Source organism: Hirundo rustica, chromosome 3, assembly GCF_015227805.2.
Source record: "Hirundo rustica isolate bHirRus1 chromosome 3, bHirRus1.pri.v3, whole genome shotgun sequence".
Lineage (NCBI taxonomy): Eukaryota > Metazoa > Chordata > Aves > Passeriformes > Hirundinidae > Hirundo > Hirundo rustica.
In genome coordinates, this window is record NC_053452.1 from 95,849,119 (window position 1) to 95,857,807 (window position 8,689).

The window sequence follows — 8,689 nt, forward strand, 5'->3', positions numbered from 1 at the left end:
GCCGGGAACGCCGCGGGGGTGGCCGCGCTGGCCCGCGGGGCTGAGGCGGGGCGGGCGGCGGAGCGGCCCCACCTGCCCGCGCTGAGGCGAAGCTCCCCCCGTGCGGCGCCGGTCCTCCCTCACCTCCAGGCGGGGCCGGGGAGCCGTGGCGGGGGTAAGCGGGGCGGCGGCGCCGCTGCCGCTGCCGTGCGTGAGGCAGGGCCGGGGGCTTTGCCGCAGGAGCCGCAGCGCAGCGCCCCGGCCGGAGCCCCGAGGGCCCGCGGCCCCCGGCACCGCCTGCTCGCCGCGGGAGGCGGCGGGGAGGCTGCCCGGACGGAGCCTCTGGTTTATTCAGGTGTCTGCTGGCGGAGGAACAACGCCATGGAGGCCAGGTGCAATTGGTACCAGAGTCCCATTTTCTCCTGCGTTTCGAAGCTGAGACTCTTACCAGGATTCCCAGAACTAGACCCCTCTTCAATTTCTTAAAAAAAAAAACCTCTCCACGTTATTTTATTTGTACTCTGGGTCTGCTCCCGACACAGGCAGTGTCTAACCCAGCTCAAGTCCCACCGCAGGCTGGAGTTTGATGTCTGCCAAGACAGCGGACGTGCAGTCCTATCCGGTCTTTCTGACCTGCTCCTGGTGCTGGGATATATCATATTGTCTTTGTAATACATAGTTTTCCTATGATACTGCTGCCTCCAAACACTATTCATCTGCAAGTTTTCTCTTTTTCCCTCTCCACTGACTCCAGGGTCCTGTCAGACTGGTTCCCCTGCAGTGCCCAGTTCCTGGCCTTGGGAGACAGCCCTGGGCAGACTTGAAAAGCTACTGCCGTCTCCTGTCTTAAACTAACCTGACAATTAATTGCTTCCATGCTGGCAGTGTGGCCATTGCAGCTGTATGTTTTTCCTCCATCATGGTTGTGATGGCTAAGCGTGGTTGGGTGCCTTCTCCTGCATTTTGTCCCATCGCTTCTACTTTTTGACATCAGCTGTGCTAAAACCTCTCACGTGTTGATGTAGCACTTAATAAACTAAAGTGCTTGCTTGCAGTGCTGGGTATCTGTAACCACTTGAAACCCTTGGCTTCACTCATGTTGTGCGCTGACTTCACAGCAGCCCTTAACCAGAAGGCTGGTGGTCAAGCAGAGGTCGCATCTCGTCTCGAGTGAGAGAGGCAGTGCTCTTCTGGCTGCTATAAAATAGATAAGCAACGATCATAAAGTGTCACCAGGGTCTTAGAAGAGACAGTAACCACAACATGTGGCTTTAGCATAACTGCAAATTTGTCACTGTCCCCTTATGTGGGTCCATTACAAGGTTAGGAAGTTTTGTATGTTGTTTTATTCCTGGCTAGCTGGAAGAAATTTCCATATGATACAGCAGATCCATTAAAACCTGCCAGAAATAACTCCTCTCTCTGACATCAGGAATTAATATCCTTGCTGTTTCATGTTACTTTAAATACCGTATAATTTGACACTAAAATTAGACGACTGATACAGCTATCAGAGATTATTTTCACTTTTAAAATCTCCGTTGTTCTGTTTCTCTGTGGAGTATTGTCTCTCCTTAAAGTGCCTGACTTCCGTTCATACTGATGAGAGTTATGTGACTGTGGCAGCAATACACTATCTGAGATCATTTGAGATCATTCTGACTCATGCTTTCTGAATACATGACAATTTTAACCACTACTGGATTTTCTTAGCTTCTCTTCAGGTTTACTTGCCACATCACATTCCAGTATGAGCTTACACAGAGGTGTCTGAGTTTTAGTTTGTGGAGACAATTTGAAAACCAGTGGTGGGTAGGAAGTAGCCTATTGTGTTTTTATGGGCCATACTTGCCCCTGTGGCTAGAGCCAGCAGAAGACCTAACAAAATTCAATTCCCATGGAGATCCTAGCCTGAGAAGTCAGGTAGCACTTGGCTGTTACAGACTTCATCTTTTACCCTCACTGAACGTTGCCAGAAGCAGAACAAGTAAAATCAATTTTGCTTTATGAAAGTTTAGCTTTGGGCAGCAATTTCCTAACTTTGTAACTCAGTCTACTTTCTTCCCACCAAGTTTCTTTACAGTTCCCCATGCCCCTTTGTCATTAAACCCATTAGTGAAAACAAATATAAAAGAGTTGCTGCCCTCTTAGCATAACTTTTGCAAAATACTGCTGCTCTATGGATCATAGGCCAGGATACTTGCCAGGGAGAATAAGGCTGCTCATCAATTTGCCTCACAGTTTCTCACAGAAGTGGAGGTGATGAAAAAACTGGGACACCCATTGTACAAATCATCTGTTTTAGTTGCTTGATTTCCCTACTTAACCTGAGTTCCCTAGGCTGCATTTATAATTAATGTACAGGAATAACTATGTCTGAAGGGCAATTTTTCTCACCTATCTTTGACATCTTATCTTAGGATGAGGTGAATCATCCTTTGGTATTTCTTATTTTTCTCCATTAACTGTACAGTCAGACTGGTACAGCTATAGAAAATATTTAAATGCCTGAATTACATGAGATGAATCATTGTTCCAATGTAGAAAAGACCACGTCCTAAAGAAATCAGGTATCACACAATTTACATGATACATAGTTTGGTGTCTGGCATTTATTTCTGTAGCCCAACTGACAGGGACAGATATTCAAGGGGACTGGTAGGTTGTTGTAATGCTGCTACTGGCCATCAGGACTTGCTGAGATCCTGTTTTCTGCAAGGGGCAGTTAGCCTGGGGCAACAACAGTAGAGTGCTGAGTAGAGGCAGGAAGGGAAGCATTTGCTGTGCTCTGTCCCAGAAACCTCAGGTGGCCCCTGCCCAGTCACATACAGCAGACTTCCTTCTGCACACGCAGCCCATGCCCTGTGTCTGTCATGTACCAGCAGGGGTGCTCAGCAATAAAAAGGAAACACAGTTTGGAACAAAAGATTTTTATCAAGTGTTTCTCTGGTTAAAAAGAAAAAAAAAAAAATCCAATTGAAGAAATAGTAGTGGGAAGGTTTTTTCATCTCACGCCCCTTTCTATTTAATCCGCATCAAGCAAAATAAAGTATTCCTTCTAGAAGGCATAATACTGCAATGTCTCCAGTGCAGAAACAGGCAATAGTGCTGAATGCCTTTCTCATGATAGGGTCACCAAACAGCATCCTGATCCAGAGCACATCTGCTCAGAGCTTATCAGGGCCATGCTCTTCCAGGGCAAAGTAATATATTTCTTTTTTTCCTCCCACTGGCTGCACCAGCAGCTCCATTGCTGCCATTCCCAGCTTGGAGGCTGTCTTGCAGGATTGGGCTGTCGTGGTAGCTGGAGCAAATGCACAGTTCCTCAGCCAAAATTAGCCAGTAGGTCACATCAAAAATTAATCATCCTAATCTCAGGTGGTTGATTCTTGGCAGAACTTCTCATTAAAGGAGGTCAGGAATAATTTAACCAAATAATTATTTTATCCAGATGAAATACTCACTCCACATCCTATGAATCAAGAAGCTTTAAGCCTTCCTAGATAACAGGCTCAGAGTGCAGGTCTCAGCATATGCAAGCTAGCTTCTATAAGTAAGCAAAGTAGAATCCTGCAGATAGTGCACCCATGGCAGCATGAGGCTGCATATGGGTCCATGCTCAATTATTTACCCATATAATTAAGTGGGCTTTGCAGCCTTTGCTCACTGAGTCCGTCACATTGTGGGTACATGTCCAGCATGTACGCTAGGCAGCACTGGTACGTCTGCACAGACTTGCCACCAGTGTCTTTGCACATGCCAAGCTGTTGGTAGGCTATTTTTAGTTTTCTGGGTTGGTTGTTGGGGAGTTTTTTTGTGATTTAGATTGGCACAAAGATGTATTGAAAAAATAAATGTTGCAGCATCAAAATTTTGTAACAGATAATAGTTGAAACTTGCTGGTATTCCTTCTGTGAATAGATACAGGAGTATCAGATACATAGTGGTAGTAGCTGATGTGTATGGTCCCTATAGTGCCCAGAGATCCGCTTCATGGCTAGAAGCCAACATCTAAAACCAAAACAGAACAGAGAAAAGAAAACCTGGCTTCTTTTTCTCGTCCCGTGTTTCACAGCTGAACACTCCTGTGTGAAATCTTCTTGGTGGTATAATACAACAACCTTAAGGATTGGTTTGATGGATTTGCTGGATAGCAGTTGGATTATTCTCAATAAAATAGTCATTTCTGCTGAGCAAAGATGCCTAAAATACATTTTTTATATTTGGAATACAAAACCTATACATGCTGTATACATGTTACATGATATGTTGTATATATCTGATGCAGGGCCAAGCTCATCTGCCTGTAATATTTTTTCACACATTCCTGTAATACACCCAGATAGCAGAATTGGAAGAAAAATGCTGGTTGCCCCATGAGGGTTATCCGCTTGTAGCAGATAGAGCCTTATAGTTGTAAGGAAAAACAAATCATAAAGATTTCTTCAGCATTGGTTTGCATACTTCTGTGCGCCAGAGACAAATCAATATTGCTTTTGATTTAAGATAAAAGCAGCATAAAGAAAAATACCTTATTAACACAGACTTCTGCCACCGAAGAGAGTGTTCTGAATAGGTGGAGCACCTTTTCATGAGATTGAAAGCATCTGATAAGGGTAAAAGATGGGGAATACACAGCATTTACTTAGATGAGCAATTGAGAAAATGTGCACATCATCCCCTAATTTGCTAAAAATAAAACCCAAAAGAATTAAACAACAACAACAAAAAACCCCACCAAAACAACCCTACTTTTGTTCTTTACATTGCTGAATTTATCTCGTCATTTCTTCCCAGCCATAATCAGCCACAGAATGTTCCCATCGCCTCTCATCTAAATGTCTATGACTATGGCCTGTGAGCAAAATACCTCATTATTTGTACATTTCTCCCCACATGCCATATGGAATGTTATCATGTGTTGGTGTAGGCTATAACTAGCTTTGCTCCCCTGAAAGGGAAGGAAAGGACTGGCACATGGATCCTACCTGATACGGCCTCACGGTGTGTGTCTGTAACCTTCTGAAGTGCTCTGGAGCTCAGCAGTGCAGATGTAGCTTAAGTTAACTGATGGTGTCAGTGGCTTGTGATCAGGATTGAAAGCATCACAGGCTGCTCTGTGCAACACTGCAGAAGAGTGGCTGCTCTTACAAATCTTGGGGGTAATCCTCCTCATTAATGCACACAATCTGTGCTACCCAACTCTACAGAAAAAGAAATCTCCTTAGAAAGGGAACATGAAAAAGCATTTAGCTAGTGTAGTCTGGCGGGCATGATCTGCAACTTGAAGTACATACAGATAGAGAAGACCAGAAAAGCCCACAGGAAACAATTTAAATGATTTGATTTGGAAGGTGTGAGCGAATGCAGTTTTTGTACCCACACTAAAGGTGATCCTGATGCTCAAGTTGAAACCCAGAGAGTTTCTCTCCAATGTGAAAAAAAGAGAAAGGAAAAATGAAACTTCAGTAGCTCTGTGTCCGGTTGTGTCCCCGCTCCGGGTGGGAGCTAACCGCCAGCTAGCTCGGGTCAACACAGACACAAAGTTTCCAGTTCGTTTTGGCTTCCCGGCTTGGCAGCTGGACTCAAAGGTGACAGTCAACAGCAGCAGAAGAGAAAAGGCTGGCTCTCAGCTTAGCAGGTTAAAGGATGTTTATTAGCAGAGATCTCCAAGCTCCGAGGCGAGCGGCTCGGAGCTTCCAGGCTGAGAACCCCGCGGCTGAGAGATTCTAGGTGGAGAACCCAGAGGCTGAGAGAGTTTCCAGGCTGAGAACCTGGCGGCTGAGAGCTTCCAGGCTGAGAACCTGGCGGCTGAGAGCTTCTAGGTGGAGAACCCAGCGGCTGAGAGAGCTTGCTCCTCCCTCCCACCCCCTATAAGCGGGGGAGGGTCCCAGGGAGGATACAAAAAAGACCACAAATCAGGGGTTTCAGGGGGTAACAAGGTGTGCCCACCCCCAAGCTTCAGACCACTAAAATCCAGAGCCAATGGAATTTCCCCCAGGCTACCTATCACATGAAGCCCTCTGCCGGAGATTTCACAATCTGGGAGGGACCCCGGGAGTGATAGGCAAGCTGCCCCAGAGAGGGGGGTTGGGGCAGAGGGGATGTTACATGTCATGTGAGGTATGGGATGATTGACACAAAACACCTTATTATACAGACAACACAAAAGGGATACAGAATTGGGGATACAGTGAAACGAACCATAACATAAACTTCTTACAAAAATCTAATAAAACAGTTCTGCACCACCACAGCTCTGTAGCTAAGTTTTTTTGAATTTTAAACCATACTTGTTATCTGCATTTGGGCATTTAAGATACAGAGGTTTCGGTGGAAATCAGGTACTTCAGTGCTTTGAGAAAGATCAGCTGGAGGCTCAACTGAACTTTTGATGTCAAAATACTCCTGAAATTGCATTTCCAGTAAATCCTTACAATGATTTCATCTCCCCCAAGGGGTGTCATTTTAATCCTAGGTGTTCTGGCTCATCTTGAAGGTTGGGGCACACACTAATGATACCTGTGATTATCACTGGAGTATAACAATATGTACAACTGTAGAACTTGCAGTTCTGCTGTTAAGGCCTGTTTTGCTGGAGGAAAAAAATCCCCTTGAACACCTTTGAAGGTCATGCTGTGAAAGACTAACTGCTTTATAGTGTGGTTTATGGAGCTTGGCCAAAGCACTTGAAGCGCTTTTGGTCATATATCAGCATTGTTGTATTTCAAATGGAGTCAACACAGTAAATCTTCATTTGCTAGGAAATTTTCAGATCCTTTCATCTGAAGCTGTTTCAGTGTTGCTTTGTTGACTCTTTGTTTTAGGAGGAAAAAAGCATTTCTGGCAGTTTGGTATCCGGGGATGTATTTAAAGAAAATGCTATTAATCAAATAAGCACAATTACAAGGCAGCAGAAACTAATTCTGAAAAATCTTGAGACAGATTTCTCAAATTGAACAGCAGATAAATCTGGCAGTGTGCACGCTGCATTTGTGAGGAAACAGGATGTAGATTCTACATCCAGCGATAAAGCCCCTAAATCTTAAAAGATACAGGAAGTAGACCAGAATTTTGAGCTGTGGCATGGTGCAAGTAGCTGATGAACCATCCCAGATTAACAGTGGCACTCTTCATACCAGCTTGGTACCTGTATGGTACGTGTCAAGTCTATGCTAGTAGGTATTTCTGTCTCCTGACAGGTGCCAAGGTCCAGACTGCTAGGAAAGCAGAAAGAAGGTTGTATGGATACATGTAAGGCTGCATCAGTATCAAGCAACTAGAGGCAGAAAGCCTATTCTACAAATGGCACCACACAATTTACATCCACATAGTTAATCAGTCCCTAAAATATAGCAGGTAAGTGGCTTTACCAGTGCTGTCTGATGGGAGCAGCCCAGGCCAGGCTCAACGCCAGCAGCTAATTTCTATCCGTGATCACAGCTCAGTGCTCCAGTCATCACCCCAGTCCTGACCAGTTTACTCCACAGACATTTTCCACCACCACATGTACAGGACACCTGAGAGGAGTTTGTTTAAAGGACTAATCATGGGCTTAGAGAGCAGCAATGGCTTTAATCTGTGTGCTTTTACAGACTCATCATATAGCTTCAAGTCAGGCCAGTGCTTTTCAACTTATTTTCTTCCTAGCTACAGATACTCATCTGCCTTCTTAACAGGACTATTATTATGTGAAGTATTATTACTATGAAGCTATGTAAAGTAATCTAAAAATACTGTTATCAGCTCCATGGTATCACTCATTGCAATACAGGCTAACTCATGCAGAACCCTCCATTACAGCTGCACCTTCCAAACGACTGGTATTTCTCACCTGCAAATCCATTTTACAAAAAGCAATTTGTCTATATGCAGTTAGAAAATTAAATAGGATGGAAGAGAGAGGAACAGTGAAGTTTAAGCACTGGACTACAGTTCAGGAAACCCTTCCCAGTATACAGGCCTCTCTCAAGGAGGCAGTAAGCAATTTTAGCCCTCAGATTGTCACCATAAATAATGAACTGTAAATTCCCATTGGGACAGTCTCCAGGTGTGCACAGGTATCCTGTGCACGTATGATTTGGTGTTTTTCAGAAGCATGTATTAAAGAGATGTGATATAAAGCCAGGAGCAAAAAGGCAGGCTTTCCTAGCTACCAAAGAATTCTCAATAACTCCTCTTGTTTGTTTATACTAGAACAGGTACACTCAAAAAGGCTATTGCTGAGTCTGATAAATACAAGTCTCTGTATTTAAATACAACCATGGGATCATGTGTGTATCCTTTAGGGCAGATTAATTAGAAAGACTTGACTGTTAGCAACTGAAAATTAATTTCCTCTCTTAAAGCCTTTGCTCTGCAATACTAATTTTCAAAATTAATGCTTCTCATTTTTATGCAGCATGCAGCATCCAAGTGCTGATGCTTACCCCACATAGCTTAGTAGAAATTCTACTGCTTAGACAGTATTTCGGTCCATTAATACAGTAATTAAACCTTATAATAAATGACTGCATAATTTTCAGAAACTGCATTTGGTGGCATTTAAATTGTAGAAATAAAAAACTAAAAAAAATGAATCTTTGTCATCCCAACCACATATCGTATTTTCTCTTGCATGAGTCCATTAATATGTATGTATTATTCATTAACGCATGACCCAAATTCTAGCCTTCCAGTTGAAATTACAATCCAAGATGTTCTTCTGAAG